The sequence below is a fragment of the Simochromis diagramma genome, unplaced genomic scaffold, assembly GCF_900408965.1.
Source record: "Simochromis diagramma unplaced genomic scaffold, fSimDia1.1 OVJJ01000097.1, whole genome shotgun sequence".
Taxonomy (NCBI): Eukaryota; Metazoa; Chordata; class Actinopteri; order Cichliformes; family Cichlidae; genus Simochromis; species Simochromis diagramma.
In genome coordinates this window covers 1,377,838-1,404,126 of record NW_024387319.1, presented here as the reverse complement: position 1 = coordinate 1,404,126, position 26,289 = coordinate 1,377,838, and the positions used below count along the sequence as shown (strand labels likewise).

The 26,289-nt window shown below is 43.8% G+C and overlaps 4 long non-coding RNA genes across 5 annotated transcripts in view; 1 reads left to right on the top strand and 3 right to left on the bottom strand.

Annotated features, from left to right (window-relative positions):
* Positions 1-11,975, bottom strand: part of LOC120717320 — a 14,563-nt gene extending 2,588 nt beyond the window's left edge. Inside the window, exons 1-2 of the long non-coding RNA XR_005692179.1 lie at positions 11,272-11,975; positions 6,025-6,027 (exon numbers count right to left, since the gene is read on the bottom strand). This is a non-coding gene — a long non-coding RNA (uncharacterized LOC120717320). The remainder of the gene's footprint in view (positions 1-6,024; positions 6,028-11,271) is intronic.
* Positions 1-26,289, bottom strand: part of LOC120717299 — a 39,690-nt gene that overhangs the window by 6,232 nt on the left and 7,169 nt on the right. Inside the window, exon 3 of one of the 2 annotated variants that reach the window (XR_005692155.1) lies at positions 21,765-22,094. The exons of the other annotated variant lie outside the window; for it this stretch is intronic. This is a non-coding gene — a long non-coding RNA (uncharacterized LOC120717299). Of the gene's footprint in view, positions 1-21,764; positions 22,095-26,289 lie in introns of those variants that run through there. 2 annotated transcript variants of the gene reach the window in all.
* On the top strand, positions 11,975-26,289 carry LOC120717293. Its single transcript, XR_005692149.1, has 3 exons — positions 11,975-11,988; positions 14,337-14,342; positions 26,172-26,289. It is a non-coding gene; the product is annotated as an uncharacterized LOC120717293 (long non-coding RNA).
* On the bottom strand, positions 19,254-21,171 carry LOC120717298. The gene is made up of 2 exons (XR_005692154.1): positions 20,826-21,171; positions 19,254-20,452 (listed from the first exon to the last, which is right to left on the bottom strand). It is a non-coding gene; the product is annotated as an uncharacterized LOC120717298 (long non-coding RNA).

The following is a 26,289-nucleotide window of genomic DNA, read 5'->3' as shown; positions in this document are numbered from 1 at the left end:
TTGCTCAGTCTGCAATATCTTTCCCAGAACAAACACCAATTGCAAATAACATACTAAAAATAAACCTGAAAAATCTGTTTAGAACAGCGTACTATGTTGCAAAGAGTGAACTACCACTGGCAAAATTTAGCAGTCTTTGCAAACTTCAAAAAGCAAATGGCCTAGATCTTGGTTCCACTTGTCTCTTACCCGTGACTTCAGTGGAAATTTCAAATTCTGATCTGACACAGACTGATTCATGTCCTACACAGTTCTTACAAGTTCATAGAAATTTCTGTTCAATTAGAACCAAGTATTTGAGTTGATGATTGTAATTTTTATACAATGTTGTAATTTGTTTTTCAACAATTTTTTGATTAATGTTTTGTTTCCTTTACAATATTATACATTAAAGTATAATATTGTAAAGGAAACAAAACATCAATCAAAAAATTGCTCTCTTTTTTATTCGGGCTACTTACATTTATTTTGGGCTACCAAAAACTGAAGAGTCCCTGCCCGAAGGGCTACCAGGGATTTTGAAATTTTGAGAGCCCTGATATGCATCAAAATAAACTATTTCCAGCAGTGCAATATGAGTCCTAAGCATCCCAGAAATGACACAGAAAGTCATAAAGTCAAATATAACTTTTAAAAACACAAGTATAGGCTCATGAGGCCCTGATGGTAAAAAAACTACATTTCCGCAAAATGACGTCACTTCCAGTTTCGGGTAGGTCATGGCGGACATGGGATAGTTCACGCTGATGGATGTAGGAAGTGTTATGAACAGCTGATCGGATCGGCAAAGCGTGTTTCTGGAATATTTTGTTTTTGGTGCTGCAAGTGCTTTTTATGCAGTTTTTGCAAAGCTATATGTGGAAGGAAACTGTGACCTAGGACAAGCTGATGGCATAAGATGTAAGTACAACTCCTCCGGTTTCATATGCAAAAAAAATTATTGCGCCAGCTTACGTGGTTGCAGAGCTACCGGGATTTAAAAATAGTTACGCAAAATGGAGCGTGTCCACTCCGACCAGCTTTAAAGGGTTAAAGACAGTAGAAGTTGATCTGGCTAGATGGAAATCTTTACCCATATCACTCATGGGAAGGGTCGCCGCTATAAAAATGATGGTCTTGCCAAAAATAAACTATTTATTTTCAATGATCCCAAATAAGCCATCACAAGATTCGTTCAGATCTCTAGACTCGTATATTTCTAAATTCCTTTGGAAAGATAAACCCCCACGTATCAGCTTAAAAACACTGCAAAAGACCAAGGATAAAGGAGGATTAGATCTGCCTAACTTTAATCACTATTTTTTAGCCAACAGGCTTCAGTTCACCTCTAGATGGTTTACACACACCCTCTTAGATGAACCTTGGATAGATGTAGAACAGGCCCTATGTAATAACCTAAAAATTTCAGACCTACCATTTTTCAGCTCAAACATCAAACGACATGAATGCTTTAAAAGCATCAATATCAGCTCTTCTCTGACAGCATGGTGGGAGTTTCTAAAAATGACAGAGTCTTCATTAATCCCATGCAAACGTACACCTATTTGGAACAATCCGGACATATTACAAAACAATAATATGATAAACTTTCCAGAGTGGAGTTACAAAGGAATTAAATACTTGGAACATATATTGGAAGGAACAGACTTTAATTCGTTTGACAGACTAGTTACACAATATGGGATCAACAAGAAACAATTTTTGGAATATCAACAAATTAAATCCATAGTAAAAAAGAAATTGAATCCCAGTGAAGCTGAATTACAAACACCACCAAGTGTGGTACAATGTTTTAGTCTAGAACCCCCCAAATTATTGTCTAAAATATACAGAACACTTTCTAAAGTAGATGAATCAATATCCCTTCCTACTGCAAAATGGGAAGCAGATTTATCGATCAGCTTAGACCCAAACCTTTGGTCTCAGATATGCTTAAAAACCTTTCAATGGATCAGAAATCCCAGTTTGCAATTAATACAACACAAAATATTACACCGAGTGCACTATACTGGTCATAGGATGTTCAAGATGGGCTATACGCCTTCCAACAACTGCTCACACTGCACAGCAAATACACCGGACAATTACATCCACGCTCTTTGGTTCTGTCCACCAGTTCAGAAGTTTTGGCGTGAGATATGTGAAGACTTATCAAAGTGTCTGAAATGTAAAATTCCAGCCTCCCCTTTAGTATGCTTGCTGGGCAACTTGGATGAGGTCACTGCAGAAATAAACACGTTGTTTTTACGGCCCTATGCATAGCCAAGAAAATGGTCCTCATTAACTGGAAAAATAAAAATAATCTTAATTCTAACCAATATAAAAACCATCTAATAGATCACATTAGTCTTGATACAACATCTGCCATCACATTTGATCAATCCCTTTGGGCTCCTTTGATCGGCTTCATCACCTAGTGGGGGTGGGGGGTCATGGTTTGGTCCTGCCTTCGCTATTGTGGTGGATATGGGGGTAGGGACGGCCTTAGGACGTCTGGGGAGTCCCTAGGGACATTTTCCCTGGAGGGCCTAACCCGGGGGATGTGGCCATGACCTGGTTAGGGGCTCGGGGGGCTCTTAGATGGTGTTTCCCTTGTGGCTGCGTACAGCAGAGATGGGGGAGGGTCTGTGCTGGCGGACGTTGGTTACTGGTCTGGTAGCCTGGCTGCCCCTGGGTGGGTCGGGGACGGGCGTGGAGGCTTGGGGGTCTGGGGGTGCTCCGCCCCCCGGTCTGGGGTGCTGGCTGGGCCTTGGGGGCTTGGGTCCTGGCTGTTTTGTCGCCGGAGCTGTGGGCGGGTGGGTGCAGGGGGGCTCAGCCCCAGTGCAGGGGACCTCTGGTGCATCGGCCCAACTAGGGGGCTCTCTAACTGGTGGGGAGGCTGTTATATCTTTGCAGGTGGTCTCCTCTCTACAGGAGCTCACTCTGCAGGTGGGGGGAGCGATATAAGAGAGGTGGAGAATGAACTCAACCTGGGTGTCTATTGTCTTGTGTAGTTTGGGAGATGACTGGATGATGGGGTGGGTGCAGTTTTCTCTGGGATGGAGTCGGGTGGGCTGCCCCGGACTCTGTGGGGCTGGGCGGTGCTGCTGCGGGCCCGGGTCCGGATGGGCCTGGGCCCCCTTGCCCTGGTGGGTTCCAGAGTGTGGGGATGCCTACTGGGGTCAGCGGGGGAGCTGGCCCCAGGGAGGGGCCGCTTGCCCCTCCCTTTCTTCCCTCCCCATCCTAAGCTGCCTCCCTATTCCCGCTCTACCACACCCACCCACACACACAGGGCTTGGGGTGCAGGTATGTCACCGGGTGCAGGGGAGGCACTCCCGCTCTGTCCCCTTCTGGCCGCCTGTGCCTCAATTTTATTCTGCAACCTAGACATCCACATTACTCACACTCTCACATAACACATACATATAGGGCCTTGGGGGTGGGCACGTTTTACAGCATCCAGAGGATGGTCGGTGTACTCCAACCCACCTCTGGCGCTGGTGCCCTACCCTCAATTTTAAATGCATATAGACACTAAAGGTTTTCGGGAGGAGCCGTGCTGCTCTCTGAGAGGAAGCTAGTACCATGCTCTCCTGAGTTTTAAATGCACTTTAGAACAGCACACAGCAACACTACATATGAGCGGGCGTAGGGAGGTTTGAGGTCTTCACTCACCCCGGTTCTGTTAGCCGTCAGGGCTGGGGCGCTGGGAGGAGGTGCTGGCCGTCAGACTGGGGTCTGGGATGCGGGGCCTCCCTGCTATTGCAGATAAGGAGGTGGTACGCTTGCCTCCACCCCAGAGAGAAGGGTTACATCTCCTGGGTTTAGGTGCGGCTTGCCCCTGTGGGGGCGGGGGTAACTGAACCTGGGATATAGAGTATGTTTGGGAAGTGCGACTGTCTGTGCAGTGTCTATTTGTGTCTGTCTACACGTTGGGTGAGTGCCGAGTATTTGGTTGTGCACATGGGGTGGGAATGCACGTTTGTATCCGCGTGCGCCTGTTCGTCTGTGTCTATATGTCAGGTTGGGGCTTAGACTCAACCTCTCTGGGTACATCTCAGGCCCTCCTAAGTACGGAGGCCTATCTCCCCTCACCACACTCCCTGCCGGTGGCTGATGCCCTCAGACGTTGGTGTGTTGGTGGTCCTTGTCGTCTGGGGCTGGGCGCTCATGTATGTACCGGCTCACTCCTGGTGGCCGACTGGCGGGGCCTGGCGCCTGTGGCCCGGCTGGGCCCCTCCCGGGGGATGGGATGCCCTCAGGCCTCTGCCCTCGGGGCCTGAAGCTCGATCCTCTCTGGCACACCTGGCTGCCGGCAGAGCCCGCGGGCACGCCACTGCAACCCCCTCTGGCCTCTGCTCCGTAGCTGCTGGGTGACCTCTCGTTTGGGGCTCTACTCAGCTCTTCCCAGGAGGGTGGCACGGTTCCCCCCCTTTTGGTGGTCCTCCTTGGGTCCTTGTACTCTGGGGCCTCTGGATATCTGGGGCCTGGATCTCCTCCATACCTGCTTCATACCCTGGGGGACGGGGCTATGGCTCCCCACACTTCCTAGCAGATCGTTACATGGAGAAACCTTTGGAATACAAGCATGCTGATCCACACAGCTATGCACACAGGTGTACACACCGGTGTTCACAGACGCGGACTACACCTTTCTTTCCTGCTGCCTCAAAGCACATTGTGCGCTGTCTATCTTGCGTGCTGCACAATTTTTTTTCTCCATACAGGTGATCCAGGTGTTTTGTTTGTTTTTCTTTTCTTTTTCTTTCTTTTCTTTCTGAGCAACACCCAGGAGGAAACACAGAAAGCGGTGTGATAGGATGCAGAAGCAGGGTAAGCATAGAGGAGCTAATGCGAGGCTAGCTGCTAACCAATACAAGCCAGACGTACGGACACAGTTGCCGGCCAATGTCTGCTCCCTTGACAACAATATCAGACTGTGGAGCGCTTCTCAACACAGTGTGAGGAACGATGCTGTGGCAGGGCTTCCAACACATTATGTACTACAAGCCCCCTCCCCCAATGACAAGGGACACCAATTGTGAGTAAATGCCTCGAGCGGCTGGTCTTGAAGCACATCATGAACAGTCTCCAAATAGACCTGGATCCCCTTCAGTTTGCATACAGGACCAACCGATCTACAGAAGATGACCTCTCTCTACCACACTCCATGTTATGCTGTCACACCTGGAGAGGAATAACACCCCTCTGCCAGAGTCATTTTCATCGACTTCAGCTCAGCTTTTAACACGATCATTCTGCAGCAGTTGGAAAAGCTGATGCTATCAGGCGTGGACCCTGCAACCTGCAAATGGGTTTTCAGCTTCTTGAAAAGCGGCAACAGACAGTCAAGGTGGGCAGCCACACATCAAAGACCATCTTGTTGAGCACAGACTTTCCTCTGGGGGGTGTCCTGAGCCCGTTGCTGTTCAGTCTGCTCACACATTACTGTAAGCCAGACTCAGTGCTAATCATATTGTGAAATTTGCAGACAACAACTGTGGTTGGTCTCATCACTGATAACGACGACTTATAGAATAGATGTGGAGCAGCTTGAAGTGTGGTGTAGATCCCGTAATCTCACCAACAATGTGGACAAAACAAAAGAGATGGTGATCGATTTCAGGAAGTCTGGCAGAGATCACCACACAGACTTCACCATAGAGGGTGCTGCTGTGGAGAGGGTCAGCAGTGTTAAGTTCCTGGGTGTGCACCTTGCTGATGACCCGTCCTTCTTCATTAATACAACAGCAGTTATCAAAAAAAGCACAAAAGCGTCTGCACTCCCTCGGGAGACTCAGAAAAGCAGGACTGCACCCAATAACCATCTATTCAGCTATTAGCACAGCTATACTCTGATGCCTCCTATCCACACACACACACAGCATACAATATACTCCCCAGATACACACACTACTTAATTTAATTATCCCCTTCTGTGAAAGGGCTGATGCTACCTGTATGAGTGTGAGTATTTGGACTGGAGTTTGTTTATGAATTAAGATTTTATGTTATTTACCCCTTTTTATTGTTGTGATTTATTACTGCCTTTTTACTGTTTGTTAAACCATTTTTCTTTTTAGTTGTATTGATTATTGCACTGTAGATGCTGGTGAGAAACACTTTCATTTCAGCCTGGGTAATACCATACGAAATGACAAACTTCTTCTTGAATCCTTTTCAATCTTGACAAACAAGCATCAGCTGATGAAGTGCACAGTTTCAATAAAAGTGATAGGTTCTTCACCTTTTGTGTTGATGACATTTCTGTCCACTGTAGCGGCTGAGCTGAGTCCGAATGGTTGAAGATGTTCGTCTGGTGCTCCGTCAGACTCTTCTCCTCCTGCTGATCAGCTGGGACACAAAACAGATCTTTGTAACATCACAGTGAAACAAGAACAGAGGAAGGAGTCTTGACTGATCAGGCCCCATCATAGCTTAAAGATCTCATAGCATCACACTATCCCATTAGAGCACTTTGCTCTCACACTGCAGGCTTACTTGCGGTTCCTACAGTATTTAGAAGCACAACAGAAAGCTGAGCTTTTGTCCTCATTTGTATGTCAGTGATATATTGCTTTCATGTTTGTAAAATTAATCATTTAAATTTTATGGACAACTTTAAAGTGGATCCCACCAGGTAGTAAAATCAAGAACACACACACACTTTCCTGTTATCACTTGAAATATCGAGGCTCAAATTGTGGTCATTGTTAAGTCAAATTGTTGAATGTTGTCATTGTGGTTCTTAAATTTGTAAAGTCTTGGTTCAAACTATAGGATCAAGACATTCCTTTGTCCCCCTCCCCAGCCTCTCGAGGTTCTGGGAAGAGGCTGCAGTGTTTTATCATGAGCAAATCCCTTTTGAAGATTCTGTCTGATGTTGCTTCCTGCTTTTATGATCCTTTTGGTGAGGTCACACGCGCGCGCGCGCGCGCGCGCGCGCACACACACACACACACACACACACACAGCCTTGTGTTTGTAAGCGGGGGGGACGACGACAGATGTTCTGTCTTGATTTCGCTCTTCATGAGGAATAAGTCTCTAAACTAGCAGGGCCTGTGGGAACACAGACCCAACAGTCATAAATATTTTGTACTTGTTAATCAATGAACATTTTATTTTTGTGCATCTACAGATGAGAATTTGTCTATGTGTGTAAAAAATATTTACAAGTGTTACAAATTTTTCTGTTAATATCTGGTTACAGATACTGTTAGGATTTAAATACATATAGTCTTAATGCTTATTTGCAAAGTTGCAAAACTCAATACACAAATACGCATTTGATTTACAAGTACAAAATATTTATGACGACATTTGAGTCCATACAAATAGAAATGAGGCTATAGAGGTTTGGTGCAGGCAGAAAAACAGCTGCAGGGACAATGAAAAGACTTTTCTGCTCCAACTTCTCCCAGCATGCTGAGCTAATGATTAGTTGGTGTTTTTCTCCAAACACTCTCTCACTCTTCTCTCAACGTGTTCACAATAAACTGTGAACAGACACCGAGGAGAGCAGCAGAAGACCTCATTCAGGAGCTAAACTCAACATGAACTGAACTCACAGTAACGTTAGCTCGGTGCTTACCTTTAGATGAGCCCACAAACCGAGAGAAACTCCGCGATGAAGCTGCAACTCTTTCCAAACACAGGAAACAGATCAGGGAGCAGAGACCCACGTGGTTCACGCTGATCTCAGCTACGATCCAGGAGACAAGGGTGGGCAGATCGATGCAGATATCGATCAGGACGTTGGTAGTGGTTTATGATCGATACTTTAGTTTGTGTCTGTCCTCTGAGTTCACTACTTTACTCCCGTTTCATGAAAAAGCAGCTCTCTCTGCTCGACTCCTGTCCTGCACACACACTTTGCTCCGCCCCCTTCTTCCTGATTTTCTTTGATTCGTTACTGTGCGATCACGTGACTCAGATGCCCTGAGAAAACACATTTGGGCTGCAGACAGTGAGAAAGAGGAGCAGCATGTGCAGATATTGCACATCGGTAAATAAAACCAGTAATGCGTGTAGGAATACTGTGGCAACACCACCAGTTTATAAAGACACGAAGGAGAGCAGCAAAAGAAACTCAGTGAGGAGGAGGGAGATCCCTCATACTGGCCACTTCATTAGCTACACCTCTTCCACTACTCATTGGTTTGCATGGTTTTGAGACATAGATTAGAATTAATCATTTAACTTGAACTATCTTCTAGACTTGTCAAGCCATGCTTCGTTTGCTTTGTTGTTAACGAATAACGTTGTAGGCTCACCATAAGCTCACTGAAGGCTGAAGGTTGTAATCTCTGTTATATTTCACAGATGATGCACTGTAACTCGAACATAGTGTAAGGTAAATGTCTGTGAGCACATTGATGTAGCATCACTTTAAAAAGATTTGGACACAAGACAGATACAAAGACATGACTGAGGAGGTAGGAGGTAAACAAACATGAGGACACTAATCACAGCACACAGAGACAGACTGGATGAGAAGGGGAAGAAACAAACAAACCAGAAAATAAGAATGATAAGAATCCTGTGCAGCGCTTTGTGACCGCCTGTCTATGAAAAGCGCTTAATAAATACACTTTACTTTTTATCAAGAACCCTGTGTCTGGGTACCCGGGGTTCTTGAATAGTTTATGGACATGTGTATATTTGGTGTTGCTGTTGTGGTGGCAGATTTCTTTTCTCATATATTAATCACATATTTAATCATATTACATTAGTTATAGTAATATCACTTTCTCACTTTACTATAGTAAGAGCTCTCCTGTCACTAGTTTACATGCATGTGGAAAGTTAACACAGTGAGGCCATTGTAATGGGCGACGTTAAACAGATAGTGGGACTCCTTCTGCCTTTCAGGGATGTAAATCTTTAGGTGACGGCCAAGCAGAAAACAAGGTCATAATTCTCTCTGTGAGGGAGGAGGTATAGCCCCCCTGTGAGAGGGGCCAACATGTAAGAGTTTGTGGAATGTTCTTTGTCTGTGTGCCTGTATATAAGATGTAAGGGCGGTGGCCACAATTCACAGATGGTCCTGGTGTTTCACTGGGATGCTCTCTCCACATTGCAATGTGTTTATTAAACCCACTTCAAATCAAGCTCACTGGGTGTGTTGCAGGTTATTGTTAAATTTTCCACGACACTGTCCCTTGTTTTTTCTTTGTTTTTCTTGTTTGTGGGTGTAGGTATGTGCAGCTGGTCAAGCTTCATCAGGAGAGCTACTTAGGAGTGTGGTTGAGTTCTCTCCGATGCTGGATCGTTGCGTGAGACTTCCTGTCAGTTTCCCAGTTAGATGTCAGTTAGTGTGAGTTTGCCATAGTGTGAAGTATTTACGGCTGTGTGCTTCCTGCAGGAGTGTGGAGACGAGAGGGCAGCAAGCACGGGTGCATGGAAACTAGAAAACAGAGTTTCAGAGCACAGACATCATTAGACCATAAAACAATAAAACAAAATTAAGCAACATGGGAGAATATTCCAGTGTGTACAGCTGGATCTGGGACTGCTGCAATCTTCGATCGCGCCTCCGCGTCCACATCAGATGGGAGGTAAGCATGGGAGGAGGCGTTGGATTCGGGGGAGGGAGGGTGATAGTACGTATCAGTATCAGTGTATCAGTATCAGTGTACATGTTTCGTGCATGTGTCTGTGTGTATCCCATGTTCAGCTCACAGAAAGTGTCACCACACCCGGTTGAGCGAAGGTCAACAGTCTCCAGTGGACCCAGGTGGCCTTGAAGGAGGGACAAAGAGTTCTGTCAACAATCCTGTTATCATGGAGAATTTTTGTTGTTCCAGTCAGCTTCGACCTTAGCCGACCTTAGATAGCCGCATGAGTGAAGATGGTGAATGTTTGGGTTGAGTGCGAACAACTGCATCCAACTTTTACAGTTGGTCTAAATTTTATCACTGGTCACCAATTCTCTCAATTCTCTTAATTCCTATTCTTCTTCTCAAAGATGTTATCTATGGCTCATGGCTGTGCAATATATCTATATTGCACAGCCATGAGCTTCTCCAAGACCTTATCCATATTTTGTTCAATAACAGAGTCTTACTCGCAGCCCTGCCCATCGTCTATCGTGTCGGCCAGCCTTATGGGATTTTGAACAGCTGTAGCCGCTTCTTGTTCTTCGATAAGCCAGGTCCGAGACAGCTCCAATCAGCCAGAACACTCTTATCGTGGTTCCAAATTGGTAGATGTCGTTCAATGTCCTCCATCGAGAGTGTAGCCAGGCACACAACGCAACCGACCATCGAGTATCCGGTAGCAAACATTGTCTGCGGGACAATTGAGCTCTCTCAAACCCAGGAAGGTGTCAATTTTGTTACGGGACCAGTCGATCAAATCCATAATTCTTTAGGTTTTAGAGAACATGACTGAGAGACTCTTTGAAGGCTAGAGTTAGATGTCTAGAAGCTGCTGCTTCTAGACAAAGACATAGAAGCAGCAGCAGGGAAGATAAGGAAGGGAGGGGGTGAAAGATGGGTCCACCTCCTCCGAGAGCCAAAGAAATCTTATTTTACTGTCCCTCCTTCCCCTCTGTTTTATTTCTCCCTTTCTGTATTGTTGTCTGTCCAACTTGTAATAACTTAAAATACAATTTGGATTTGAAAATGAAATAAAAGAAAGTTAAAAAAATAAATAAACAATGATAATATAGATCAATCAAGTGGAACAATGTGGCATTGGCATATTTTCTCCACTTGAAAAAATACATCCGTTGGGCATCTTTCCTGGCCTTCAGACAAAAATTCTGATTGCTAAAGAACTGAACAGGACAGGCAAAAAATAAATAAACAAATAAAATAAAAAATAATTTAGTTAATTGTTATATTATAGCTGTTTGTGATGTTTGCAACTTTGTACTATAATAATTTATTCAATCCAGTTAATTCAGTGATTGTTTTTACTGTCTTGCAGCAACAGAGATTAATCAAATATTCTGACTCTGAAAGTTTGGGTCGACACTCTGAAATACAGGAAGTGAAATCGTAGCTCAAACCTTTTATTTGTCACGTCAAACTGTTTTCATAAGGCAAACTTAACACACGGTTTGTCATGTTATGGCTGTATGCAGGCAGGAAAAGGACCCAAACACAGACTCAACTGAGGCGGGACTGAAAGTCACAAAGCAGCTCTATTGCTGAACAGAGAAAACCATACAAAACCTAAACTGGGCAAAATCTAACAAAACATACACTGGGAGATGTAGGAACAGACACACAACATGAGAAAGGACGTAACGTCAACACCGAGAAACACAGGGCTTGAATACACTGGGGAATAACGAGGAGAATGAGACACAGAAGGGGAGCACAGCTGGGAGAAATCAGACATGACGAGACCCAAGGGAAGTGAAACTCAGTACATTCATGTAAGACACAGACCTTCAAAGTAAAACAGGAAACGTAACCCTGAGACACAGTGTTGACTAGGGGATACAACTGACAGGGGACAACTGAGAAACACAGAGACAAAATATAAGGGAGGCACAGAGAACACTAAACACTGGAAATGATCACAAACAATGTTCCCTCTAATTTTTCATGTGTCTAAGTGTTGAAAGATTTTGAGTTTTGTGTTATGTTTATTTGTAGCTTCATTTAAAGGAAGAAGAGCAGGAAAAGGGAGTGAGACATGGTGTGCAGAAAAAATGTGCTGTGACAGCCAAAAAGCTACCTCCTGTTTCAACACATAAGCTAACGGTCTCTCCTTTTAAGGAGTTGTTATTGAGTTCTGTACATGCCACACCTATTGCTGTGAAAGCTTGTTTGAGTATAAATAAAGGATGTACTGAGAGCCCGCGCGATTCTCTCTGTGTCACATCTGTTGTGCACACAGGACAGATAGTGCCGGGGCATCGCCCATGTACATGTAAAAATCTTTGAGTCTGTGTTTCTTGCCTCCTAAGAGTTTTCTCCTCACACTGAGCGAACACACAAACTCCCTGAGCGGACACTTGGACCACTGTGAGCAACAGCAGACGTGTGCACTGTGGTCACGCCAGCATCGAATCCATCCAAGTTACATGTTTATTAAAATAATCAAATTACAGCATTTACATTTATGTTAGACTACTTTTAATTAAATGCTTTAGCCCACTTACAGTGAAACTTAAAAACAATCTTGTTCATGACCTGTGTAGGATGTTAACACTATTGGAAGTAAAAATAACTTGAACTCCAATTTTGAAAACACAACTTTCTTTTTAATTTAATTTTTCTTTATATAACTCTGACTTGTATTATGAGTATGAGTCTGTGGTCTGGGAGAGAGTCCTGTAACTCTCTGTCTGCAAACCACAGTAAATAATGACCAATGTTGGGCAATTGACTACACTACACACTAACTACACAAGATTTGCGCTAAATGTCGCAAATCCATCACATCTCAAAACACGCCGTCACTCCTAAAACTTCCCTTTTCCTAAACAACTAAATGCCATGTTGCCATATCATTTTTTTGATTGGTTGACATGGTACATTTTTCGACCAATAGGAAAGGGTGGGGTTTTCGCTCACAGGCGGAGAGTGCTTTTCTGCTTGGCCGTCACCTAAGGATTTACATCCCTGATAAGCAGGAGTCTCACTATGAGTTTAACGTCTCCTATGAACTTACAATGGCATCACTGATCGTTTCAGGATGACCTGCCATTATCCAATCACACATCTGCTTACCTGTGTCTTTTGCTCGTTTCTCCTCCTCTTCTTTTCTCTTTTTTCTAAACTGAGGACCTGATGGCTTTGAACTTTTCTTGTCCATCTTACATTGGTTTTAATTTTGCACTCCAGAATGAACACAAATCCACCAACTCGACGATCACCACAACATAACCTAGTAGACCTACACCTTAGACAAAGTGAATCTGTGAACTAAGGTTTATTTCTGGGATTTCACACAACCCAGGATTCAAATCATGAATACATAATGGGCTTAGATTTACATCATTATGAATGAAATGTGCTCAACTTAGGAAGCAGCCTGTCCCCCTCCCCTTTCGACGGGTTGTGTGTGAGACATTAAATCATCAAACTGTAAATTATAAATTTTAAATTGTTATTGATCCCTTTACTCCTGGTCCTAAAGTGTATATTTATTTTCTTACTCTTCTTATATTTATTGTTTGTTTACTTGCACTGCTGTAACTGGAGCCTCGTCGTCTCGTCTCTCTATATGCTGGACTGTATGTAGCGGAGATGACAGTAAAGTTTACTTTGACTTCAGCAGCGAGCAGGCGCACCGAGGGCTCTCGCGCTCACTTTTCGTGTATAGAATTTCGAAAAAACATTGGTGCAAATTATAAGTCTGTATCATGATGTCTGGTGTTTTCGTGTTTGTTGTTTTGTTTTTATTTTGCGAGTTGGTTATTAGATGCCGCTCCAGCCAGCCAGAGAATCCTCGCCACTCCGCCCTTTCCTCCTTGCGCCGCAAGCAGCAGGCGCACCTCGCAAACGGAGGGCGCCCTTACTCCCAGCAAATGGGCGATAGAAAACCGATCAGTGCCTATGCCATTCCCAATACGAGCATTTTTTATTTTTTATTTTGCCGATGCCCGTGATGCCGCCCCCCACCACAATGCCGCCCCGGGCAACCGCCCATGTCGCCTGTATCTAAAACCGCTACTGATGACAGGGTTGAGGACCGGATCCATCGGTTTCAGTCTGCAAAACACACAATGATAGTGTAAGTCAGGGAATTCCTTGAAAACATTTATCCTGAACACCTCTTGAAATAAAGAATATAAAAGACTTTAATACTCATCCAGAGAAATCAAAGTTTTAAATGCACCTGTGTGTTTATTTTGCAGACAGGAAAAATCCTTCACTGCGCCCTACTCTCTGTATATGAAATCTGAGGTATGGAACAATACATCATCAGCAAAAGAGAGGTTTTTTTGGCATTACTCGAACCTTTCCATTTTCTTCCTTAGATGTAATGCATAATGGGATGCAAAGCTTGAATAAATAATTTTCATAGAGAAGTCTGAGTAACTTTGAGAGCATTACACAAAACACAAAAGCAAAGATTACAGTCTTAAGCAGCTCAGTCTTTATTCTAGGAATTATTTCTCACATATGATAGTATTACAATATTTTAAAATGTCAATTTGCTTATAAAATTATTGTGTAATCTGTCAAACATGTGTCTCATGATTTGTATCAAGTCATTTTGAGGTGAAAGAACATTCCTGTCACAAGGTAAAAGCTGAAACCAGTTATTGGTGAAGTGGCTTTTATATACGAACGCCTTGGTGTTCTCCTGGGTACTCAGGAGGTGGTGAGGGGAGGTCTGTGCAGACCTGAAGTAATTTGAGTAAATACAAATTACAGCTGCTGTTTTAGTCCGATGTGAAAAGGACCCCTCCTGTTCTAGTGTTGAAAGTTTCTTCCCTTTACTACTTTTATTACACGAAACTTAATTTAGATGGTTATGGGGGGTTTGTGCTGTACAGGGATGTGTCAGGTATTTCAGCATCAGTGTTTTGAAGGAGTGATTGAAGGACTGTGAGAAGTTCTGACACCTGAAGATATATCACAACTGTAGTGGGGAGGAAACACTCAGCATTTAATGTTTCCTGATAACGAATACCGTTTTCTACAGTGGGTGTTATGTTACAGCCATCAGCTGTTCATTCATCAGTGCATGTGAACAAAGTTAAACATGATGATAACCAGACTGTATACTCACTGGTCACTTTAGTAGCTCCACAATTTCGGCTGCTTATCAATCTAAATATCTAATTAACCAATGATATTGAAGAAACTCAATGCGTTAAGGCATATAGACATCATCAAGACGACCTGCAGTTCACATTGAGCATCACACTGAGGAAGAAAGGCGATTTAAGTCACTCAAGAGGCTTTACAGCTTTATACGCTTATTAACATCTTATCACACTATAAAGTAAATGCCAATTCAACCGATAAACAACTGCAACCATGAGCAGGTGAGGATGATCCTAAAGCCACCGCTGATGACAAACAGGGTGGTCAAAAGATGTGCTTTCATTAATCAGGTTGTTTAAAAGTTAAACCAGAGCATAAGATGTCAAAAAGGTTGTGAAACTACAGTGGGGCAAAAAAGTATTTAGTCAGCCACCGATTGTGCAAGTTCCCCCACTTAAAATGATGACAGAGGTCAGTAATTTGCACCAGAGGTACACTTCAACTGTGAGAGACAGAATGTGAAAAAAAAAAATCCATGAATTCACATGGTAAGATTTGTAAAGAATTTATTCGTAAATTAGGGTGGAAAATAAGTATTTGGTCACCTCAAACAAGGAAAATCTCTGGCTCTCACAGACCTGTAACGTCTTCTGTAAGAAGCTTTTCTGTCCCCCACTCGTTACCTGTATGAATGGCACCTGTTTGAACTCATCATCTGTATAAAAGACACCTGTCCACAGCCTCAAACAGTCAGACTCCAAACTCCGCCATGGCCAAGACCAAAGAGCTTTCGAAGGACACCAGGAAAAGTATTGTAGACCTGCACCAGACTGGGAAGAGTGAATCTACAATAGGCAAGCAGCTTGGTGTGAAAAAATCAACTGTGGGAGCAATCATCAGAAAATGGAAGACATACAAGACCACTGATAATCTCCCTCGATCTGGGGCTCCACGCAAGATCTCATCCCGTGGGGTCACAATGATCATGAGAATGGTGAGCAAAGATCCCAGAACCACACGGGGGGACCTGGTGAATGACCTGCAGAGAGCTGGGACCAAAGTAACAAAGGTCACCATCAGTAACACACTACAACGGCAGGGAATCAAATCCCGCAGTGCCAGACGTGTTCCGCTGCTGAAGCCAGTGCATGTCCAGGCCCGTCTGAAGTTTGCCAGAGAGCACATGGATGATACAGCAGAGGATTGGGAGAATGTCATGTGGTCAGATGAAACCAAAGTAGAACTTTTTGGTATAAACTCAACTCGTCGTGTTTGGAGGAAGAAGAATACAGAGTTGCATCCCAAGAACACCATACCTACTGTGAAGCATGGGGGTGGAAACATCATGCTATGGGGCTGTTTTTCTGCCAAGGGGACAGGACGACTGATCCGTGTTAAGGACAGAATGAATGGGGCCATGTATCGTGAGATTTTGAGCCAAAACCTCCTTCCATCAGTGAGAACTTTGAAGATGAAACGAGGCTGGGTCTTCCAACATGACAATGATCCAAAACACACCGCCCGGGCAACAAAGGAGTGGCTCCGTAAGAAGCATTTGAAAGTCCTGGAGTGGCCTAGCCAGTCTCCAGACCTCAACCCCATAGAAAATCTGTGGCGGGAGTTGAAAGTCCGTGTTGCTCGGCGACAGCCCCAAAACATCACTGCTCTCGAGAAGATCTGCATGGAGGAATGGGCCAAAATACCAGCTACTGTGTGTGCAAACCTGTTAAAGACCTATAGTAAACGTTTGACCTCTGTTATTGCCAACAAAGGTTATGTTACAAAGTATTGAGTTGTATTTTTGTTATTGACCAAATACTTATTTTCCACCCTGATTTACGAATAAATTCTTTACAAATCCTACCATGTGGATTCATGGATTTTTTTTTCCACATTCTGTCTCTCACAGTTGAAGTGTACCTCTGGTGCAAATTACTGACCTCTGTCATCATTTTAGGTGGGGGAACTTGCACAATCGGTGGCTGACTAAATACTTTTTTGCCCCACTGTACATCCAGCTGGCATCCCAAGAACTGACTGTCTGCTTAGAGAAATGTCCACCATCCAGTAGTTATGGATTCTTGATCGTCTGCAGCTCTGCCTGAGGATAACATGCTTTCTTTGTCACGGTTCGCGACGCGAGCCAGGTGCAAGTTATTAAAGGACCCAGGATGCAGCACAACTGAGGTGAGGAAGCTTTATTGACAGTGAGATAACAAACAAAGGCGAGGGTGGCAAAAAAACAGAACAGGGGTCCGTTCTTCGTACCTCGCTTACTACATCCAAGATCAAATGACACATCCAAGATCAAATCATTGCGCTAACTTTGAGCTCGCTATTCCGGTTCTCCGAACACACCTGTTGTTGACGATTAGTATAGCTGGATGAAGTAACGTGAGATCACTGGGTGGCTTAAAAGGGGCTACGCATCGATAGTAGAAACATTGATCGGCAACCCTCTGATTGGTCGGCGAAAATGTCGAAGGAGCGCGCTCGGTATTTTTCGGCAGCAGAGCAAGAACTCTTGATTGAGGGATTCCAGGAGTTTCAGAGTTTAATTAAAACGCAAGGGAACACTGCAAAGGCTGCAAAAGCAAGGAGAGAGGGCTGGCAGAAAGTTGCTGACAAATTAAACTCGTAAGTAATTTAATAATAACAATAATAATGGAGTGGATTGATATAGCACTTTTCAAGGCACCCAAAGCGCTTTACAATGCCACTATTCATTCACTCTCACATTCACACACTGGTGGAGGCAGCTACGGTTGTAGCCACAGCTGCCCTGGGGCAGACTGACAGAAGCCAGGCTGCCATATCGCGCCATCGGCCCCTCTGGCCAACACCAGTAGGCGGTAGGGTAAATTTATTATATTATATTACATTATATCCTCTTTCACATTAGAGCCACAACAGGACCCACTAGAACATGGGAACAAGTAAAAGTGAAATATAAGAATATTCTACAGAATGGTAATATTTATCACTTATATTGCTTTTAGTCTCTTGGAAAGAGACCCTGAAATAATCTGTTTGTTCATAACAGCAACCAAGAAAAGGGCAGTGCACAAAAAGACAGGTGGTGGTCCTGCACCCCCTCGTCAACAAGTTGGTTAGGTAAATAATACCCTCACGGGAATATCGATATCTCTCTATGAGCACACTGTCGCGCTGAGCTAAAGGATCCTGTCTATCCCGCAATATACGCTGAATTCTGAGGACTCTCCTTATCAATCTTGCACCTTCCGCAATGGGTGGCTCGTGTATACGGACAGGACATGGCTGCGACAGACTTCCCAAATCCACCTTCGCTTTTATAGCCGTGGTCTCTCATCTTGATTACACGAAGTAATTTACAATTACAACTCTAAAATATGAATTACATCTGAAATAATCAAATACATGAAATAGAATGATTAATAGTACATTTCCCTTTTTTTTTAAGGAAATGACCTGTATGTATCTGTATGAAATCAATGAAAGGATCAAGTACTGCATTATCTTCAGTTACATCGATAATATTTATTTATGGTGAAACAGTGGTAAAATATCGCTGTTGCTTTCATATAAATGAAGCGGACATACCTGAGTGGCCGCGATCTAATCCTGTTTACATAAAGTAAACCTGCTCCCGAGCAGGTTTACGCTTACGGATCTGTTGCTATGACAGCAAGTCCCGGATGAGCTTCGGAGAACCGAACGATCCAAGATCACGCAAAATCGTCAACAATCAAATCCAGCTAACTTACAAAGGCGAGGTACGAAGAACGGACCCCAGGGAGTAACCTAAACTGGGAAAAGCTAAACAAAAACAGACCTGAAACAGACGGAGGCACGGCTGGGAGTAATTGGACATAACGGGACAAGGGGAGTGAAACTAGAAACACTGACGAGAGACACAGACCTACAAAATAAAACAGGAACTCACACATGCAAAGACACAGACTAAGAAACCCGGACTTGACACAGGAATACACAGGCAGGAAAGCCTAAATACTAAACTGGGGAAGAACAGAACCAAAACCCAAAGAAAGAGAAAACCAGAACCAAAATACATCACAATAATAGAAAACACAAAACGCTGGGTCAAAAGACCCAGGGCCATGACATTCTTACAGAAAGTGAGCAATGACAGAGAACTCACGTTTTTATGCACTGCTGGGATTGAGAGCCCTCTCCTATTTACTAAACTGGCGCTTTAACCAAACCAGCCATAAACATTGTCACAGCTGGTTGTGGCTAAGCAGTAGTCTAAAAAGGAAGGATTAAGCCTAGCTTAAGCTGCAACTGGGAAAACAGTCAAGGTTACACCTGAAGGACTCAACATTTGAATGTTTCAGATGATCAAAAAGGAAAGAAATATGACAAAGGTTACCTGGGTCAGTGGAAAATAGTCTGTAAATGGTTTCATTTGTTAAGGGTAAAAAGGTATGAAAAACAACCTGACCATGTATGGAAGCCGGCTGAAAGACCTCACACAGCAGCACATCATGCTACGATCAAAAGAAACAGCAGAGAAACAAAGTCACTGACATCAGTATGAAAAGGTTACAGAGTCATTTCTAAGGCTTCGGGACTCAAGCGAACTACGAGCCATTATCCACACTACAGGAAAAATGGAAGAGTACTCAAGCCTCCCAGGAGCAACTGGCTGACTAGAAATACTGCAAGAGTGCATCGATGACTAATCCAGGAGGTCACTGAAGAACCCAGATCATCATCTAAAGACCTGCAGGCCTTACTCAGCTTTGATAAGGTCAGAGGTCATGATTCAGCAATAAGAGATTCAATGGGGGGAGAGATTCAACAACAGAAAGGCTCATCTCACATCTACCAACAAACATCTGGATGATGTTTGTTGGTAAATGAGACGGAAGCTGTAGTTTTTCGAGAGATTTGAGTCCCGTTATACGTGGCATTAAAAGAAGATCACAGGAACAGCCTGACACAGTGGTGGTGGTGTGACGTCTTCCCAAGAACACCTCATACCAAAAAACCGATTCCAGGAAGGCTTCTTGTATATGTGGAACCCTCTAACCGAGTAACTGAGCTGAGTCGACACAAGAGGAAAAGAAGCACAACTGCATGATACACAGAAGTGCTGGATCACTAATCAGCTGCTAGAGACCACTGAACCATCCGAGTTTTACTTCTTTACAGATGAGCATCCAGACCAGGACAGAGAGGAAATCTGACATAACTGAGTCAATGAAACCACAAAAAGATCAAACTGTTTAAGGTGGTAATACACCAAAGTACAGCCCAGACCCAGATCAGCTTGAGTTTTTATCTTTTTCTTGGATATAAAGTCACATCAGTGGTCGTTTCACATCCTGTTGATGGCTTTAGTTCATATTGAAGGTTTTCAAAATCAATGGGTGTGAAATGTTTTGATTTGTCACACTGGCCACAGCTGTAGTTTCCCCTCCATGTATGTACGTTCATGTTTGTTACGACTTCCTGACAGCGAGACACTTTTCTCACAGTTTCTGCATTTGTATGGTTTCTCTCCTGTGTGGACTCTTCCATGCATTTTAAGATGATCCGCAGTGGTGAATGAGAGATGGTTTTTGACCCCATGTGACAGAGTTAATTTTGGTTTAATTCACTTGGTTTAGGGAAGCCTCTCCCACATTCTTTGCAGTAGTTCGTTTTGTCTCCAGTGTGTCTGAGTTGATGTTGTTTAGGTTCTCTTGATGATTGAAAGTTTTTTCACAAAAGTCACAGAGAAACTCTTTCCCACTACCACAGTGACGACAGGGTTGAGAACTGGATCCATCTGTGTCGCTCTGCTTCTAAACAAAGACACAAAGACAGTGTAAGTCAGGGAATTCTTTCAACATTTTTATTTTTAATGGCGCCTGAAATAAGGAGTATCTGTGCCAGTGTCCAATTATATCTTACTGTTTACATTATAACACTCAGCTTACTGGGCAACATTAAGTCTTCATTTGTAGGTAATCTACTTAATGGGAAGACTGGTGATTAAACCCCTGGATGCTCTACTCTGCATCCCACAAGATACTGACTCCAACCTGCTCTCCGATGCATCCATTGGAGTGTGAATGTTAGATAGAGAGAAAGGGGAGGAGCTTTTAAAACTTTTAAGCTTTGAAATTTAACTTCATTCATATAAAATTGTAAAACTGTTAAAAGAAAAATACATACCTCACAGTAACTGCACTTTTAGAGTTTCTTTCTGCTGTGAATCTTTTGGTGTGATTTGAGGTAATGTGGAGATTTAAAAGTCTTCTCACACAGGTCACATTTATAAGGTCTCTCCTCAGTGTGGGTAAACATGTGGTGCTGTAAGTTTTTGTATGTCACAAAAGCTTTACCACACTGATCACAGCAGTAAACATCATTTTTGGTGTGAATGCGTAGGTGAATGTTTCGGCTGACTAGCCAGCGGAAAGTTTTTCCACAAATGTGACAGCTGTACGCTTTAACTCCACTGTGGACGAGTTGGTGTGTTTTTAAGCTTGCAGGGTGGGTAAAAGACTTTCCACACAAGTCACAGCTGTACGCTTTAACTCCACTGTGGACGAGTTGGTGTTTTTTTAAACTTCCAGACTTGTTAAAAGACTTTCCACACAACTCACAGCTGTACGCTTTAACTCCACTGTGGACGAGTTGGTGAGTTTTTAAGTTTCCAGGACGGTTAAAAGACTTTCCACACAACTCACAGCTGTATGGTTTAACTCCACTGTGGACGAGTTGGTGAGTTTTTAAATTTCCAGACTGGGTAAAAGACTTTCCACACAACTCACAGCTGTGCGTTTTAACTCCACTGTGCATGAGTTGGTGTTTTTTTAAATTTCCAGACTGGGTAAAAGACTTTCCACACAACTCACAGCTGTACGCTTTAACTCCGCTGTGTATGAGTTGGTGAGTTTTTAAGTTTCCAGGACGGTTAAAAGACTTTCCACACAAATCACAGTTGTATGGTTTAACTTCACTGTGCATGATTTGGTGTCTTTTAAAGCTTCCAGCCTGGGTAAAAGACTTTCCACACAAGTCACAGTTGTATGGTTTAACTTCACTGTGGATGAGTTGGTGTCTTTTAAAGCTTCTAGCATGGGTAAAAGACTTTCCACACAAGTCACAGCTGTGCGCTTTAACTCCACTGTGCATGAGTTGGTGTTTTTTTAAATTTCCAGACTGGGTAAAAGACTTTCCACACAAGTCACAGCTGTACGCTTTAACTCCGCTGTGTATGAGTTGGTGAGTTTTTAAGTTTCCAGGACGGTTAAAAGACTTTCCACACAAATCACAGTTGTATGGTTTAACTTCACTGTGCATGATTTGGTGTCTTTTAAAGCTTCCAGAATGGGTAAAATCCTTCCCACACTCATCACAACTGTATGTTTTCTCTTCCTTTCTTCTGTGAGGTTTGTCGGCCTCCTGAGAGCGCTGACTTCTCGCTCCATGTTGGTCCTGCAGTGACAGAGATACAAACAGAGGCAGTGAGTGAAATGCAGTCGTGGAACAAACTCAACCTTCAAATTTCCTCTATTAACAGTAGTTTTAAACCAAAGGCTGAAGTAGTTCCTTTTCAGTCAATACACTCGGTACAACACACGTGGTATGGGATATCATGCCCTCACGTGTCCTGGCTGAGGAAACCTTTATTCACGCCTTTAAGGCAGATGATCTGTGATGACGTGTGCACAGCCCCAATGTGCCGCCACTGCTTCGGCGGTCAGCCCCTGATTCACTGTGCAGCTAAGAAGCTGCAGGTGGACTAGCCCTCTCCTCTGCCAGCTCAGAAGCTGTCGCAGTTCACAGGCTTTTTCCTCCAACTGGACCCCGCAATATCGAAAAACTGCCTTCCTATGTTCCCAAACTTTGTCTGAGAGCTAAGTGCATCATGTGGCAAACCTCTGTCTACCTGCATCACTGTACCCAGCTATGAACAGTACATGACGTTGGACAGCACCGACAAAACTGGCTTAGCTAACCCACTCCTTATGGAGCTGTCTCTGGCCGCTTACCTGGCCCCATCCAATGCAATCCAATTTTATTTATAAAGCACTTTAAAATACCCAGCACAGGAACAAAGTGCTGTACAGAAAATAAGTTAAAACAATAGAATAACAGAAAGCAGCAAAATAAATAAATAAAATATAAAATTAAAACAGCCCTATATTAAAACAAAAACAAGATAAAACAGCATCGAATCACCTAAAAACAACTAAAATAAAAATAAAAACCAACATCTCACGTGGTGTCAAAGGTCAGGGTAAAGAGGTGGGTTTTCAAGAGTGACTTAAAAACAGATAAAGAACTGGCCTGTCTAATCTCTAAAGGAAGCTCGTTCCACAGTTTGGGAGCTGCTACAGCAAAAGCACGATCTCCTCTAAGTTTACGCCCAGTCCTGGGTATCTTCAGGAGCAGCTGATCAGCTGACCTGAGAGAGCGGGTGGGTGTATAAGGCTGTAGCAGCTCAGAGAGATAAGATGGAGCTAGGCCATGGAGAGCTTTAAAAGTAAATAAAAGAATTTTAAAATGAATCCTAAAAGAAATGGGCAGCCAGTGACGTGAAGCTAAAACAGGGGAAATGTGCTCAAACTTTCGAGTGCCAGTTAAAAGACGAGTTGCGGCATTTTGCACCCTCTGTAGATGACTAATATATGATGCGCTCACCCCAATATAAAGTGCATTACAGTAATCCAGCCGAGTGCTAACAAAGGCGTGGATCACTGTCTCAAAGTGCTGCCGTGAAAGAATTGGCTTTATTTTTGCCAGCTGCCTGAGGTGAAAGAAGCTAGATTTTACCACTGCCTTAATTTGACTGTCAAGCTTCAGTTCACAGTCCACTTTGACCCCCAGGTTTGTGACAGTTGGCTTAACATACTGTGCCAGGGAATCTACATACACATTGGGGGTCTCAGTGGGGCTGCCAAAAACCATCAGCTCTGTCTTTTTATCATTGAATTTTAAAAAGTTAACAGACATCCAAGCCCTAATGTCATCGAGACACTGAAGTAATGGCTGTGTGAGGTATCTGCCTTTTTTCTTTAGAGGGACATAGATCTGACAGTCATCAGCATAAAAGTGGAAAGGAATGCTGTGCTTTCTCAGTACAGAACCAAGAGGAAGCAGATATAAAGAGAAGAGGAGGGGGCCTAGAACTGAGCCCTGTGGGACACCACACAAGAGGGGAGCGGAGGACGACACATAGTCACCGAGGCTGACACAAAAAAGTTCGCCCCGCCAAGTAGGACCTGAACCACTCCAGTGCTGTGCCCCTAATGCCCACCCAGTGCTCCAAACGAGAGAATAAAATGGCATAATCCACGGTATCAAACGCAGCTGTCAAATCTAAAAGCACAAGAACAACACAGTCCCCAGCATCAGTCGCTAAAAATATGTCATTAAAAACTTTTAAAAGGGCTGATTCAGTGCTATGAAAGGCTTTAAAACCAGATTGGAAAACCTCTAACACATTTTGCTTTTCCAGGAAGGCCATTATTTGGCTGTAAACTACCTTTTCAAGAATTTTGGAAAGAAAAGGTAGTTTGGAGATAGGCCTGTAATTTGCAAGAACCGTAGGATCCAGAGCAGGTTTTTTAATCAGGGGTTTGACAACTGCATGTTTAAAATCTTTAGGGACGACACCTGATGACAGTCAGACTATGGTATACCAGCTCAAGAACCAAAGGACCAACTGTAGGTAACACCTCTTTTAAAAGTTGAGGAGGGACAGCATCATTTGGAGACCCTACAGACTTAAAACGACCAACAGTCTCCTTTAAAAAGGACAGAGTCACAGGCTCAAACCTGTCAAAGACAGCAGAGCAGGAAACAGAGACTGAGAGGTCACGAGCACAAGGAGAGATTTGATGAAAAGTGTTCAGCAGTGGAGGAGTTAAAAACACGACAGTGCTGAACAGCAGCGCGAGGTTTAACTGAGGCACAGGCAAGAGGAACTTCAAACATCACAGGACTGTGGTCATAAAACACAGCATCACAAATCTATGTTAAAAACAGAAAAGCCATGAGATAAAACAAGATCAAGTGTGTGTCCACGTTCACGTGTGGGACCTGTCACACATTGCACCAGATTAAACGAATCAATAAGGTTTAAAAAGCCCTTCACCATGGGCATATCAGGACAACACACGTGAATATTAAAATCCCCAACAATACGAACACGATCATATTTTGGCAGGAATTCAGCCAAGAAGTCAGCAAAGTCCTTATAGTATTTTGGAGGCCGATAAACCACCGCACACAACACTGTGTGAGAGCAGCCCAACTCAAACAGACAGTTCAAAGCTGGTGAACGACGGGGTTGATAGCTTCTTACATTTAAAATGACTTTTAAAGATCGTAGCTATTCCTCCTCCTCGGCCCAACATATGTGGGGAATTAGAATAACAGCAATCGCCAGGTAGAAGATCTGAGAAGAGGCTGCACTCCCCAGCGCTCAGCCACGTCTTGCACACACAGAGAAAATCCAGTCCTCGGGATGTGAAAAAATCCTTCAGGATAAACGTTTTGTTCGCTAGGGACCTAGCATTTACCAGGCCAATCCTGGCGGTAAGCGGCGGATCCCCATCGCTAGCCGTCCTAGAAGCCCGACACAGAGGCCGCAGGTTCTGCAGATTCACACCACGCCGGCGGGACTGGAACATCCCATCCAGGCAGATGACAGGTACCAGCCAGGTACAGACAGGTTCCAACGATCGCCGAGAGAAACAGAAGTTTGGCACCGCTCCTTGTTTTCTGGATAAGGGCTTAAGAGAATACCTTAAAGAAGCTTTCAGCTTCACCAGGAAGCCAGCCCTTCGACCCCGGCATCAGCAGTTTTGCCGGAGTGGTGGATCTGGAACACGGCACAGGTGAGCCGGGATCTCCGATATTAGCGGGGGCAAAGTTTTATGTCCAGCTTGGTTCCACTTTGCCCAGCCTTTGGCAGAAGGTCGGAGATCCAGTAGGGTTAGGCAATCATACACCAAGAGAGAGTTGGCATTTATTACAATAGTCATTAAAATCAAAACAAACAAACATAACACTGGCAGTGATAGACAGCAAGCCACATGCACCGGCGCAATCTTTTTTAAGGATAAAAAGGTTAAGTCGGTGCGGCGCCACCGACTTAACCATGGAGTCGGCATCACACCATTCATGCTTTTCGGCATCACACCATTCATGCTTTTCTTCAAAGATGGCTTGGAGATCGAAAAATGCTAACTACCTGGAATTACATCTGCTGTTCACCTGACTGCTGCTTCCAAAATGGCCTACAAAGCAGACTGGAGGAGCACTACCTTGCATCATGCCTGAACAGAAACATTGTCCAATTTCTTAAATATTCACATTACGGCCCACAGAACCGCTCCCAAACCTGGGGGGTGAATCAAACATGATTAGTCACCAAATACAGTTTTTAACCTTTTCTTTTTTGGCTTTTGCAGTGTTTGATTTTTGTCCCAGGATTGGCCCAGTTTTTGTGATTGAAACAAAAAGGCTTGGACAGCGAGCACAGCTCTGACTGGCTGAAAGAAGACGTTTGTTTTCCTTCTGACTGCATACTGTTTTAGCAACAATCCATACAGGTTGGCATCACCAGACCCCTTTGAGTTTGGGTTGTGGTTGCATTAAATAAGATTCCATCTACAAAAAA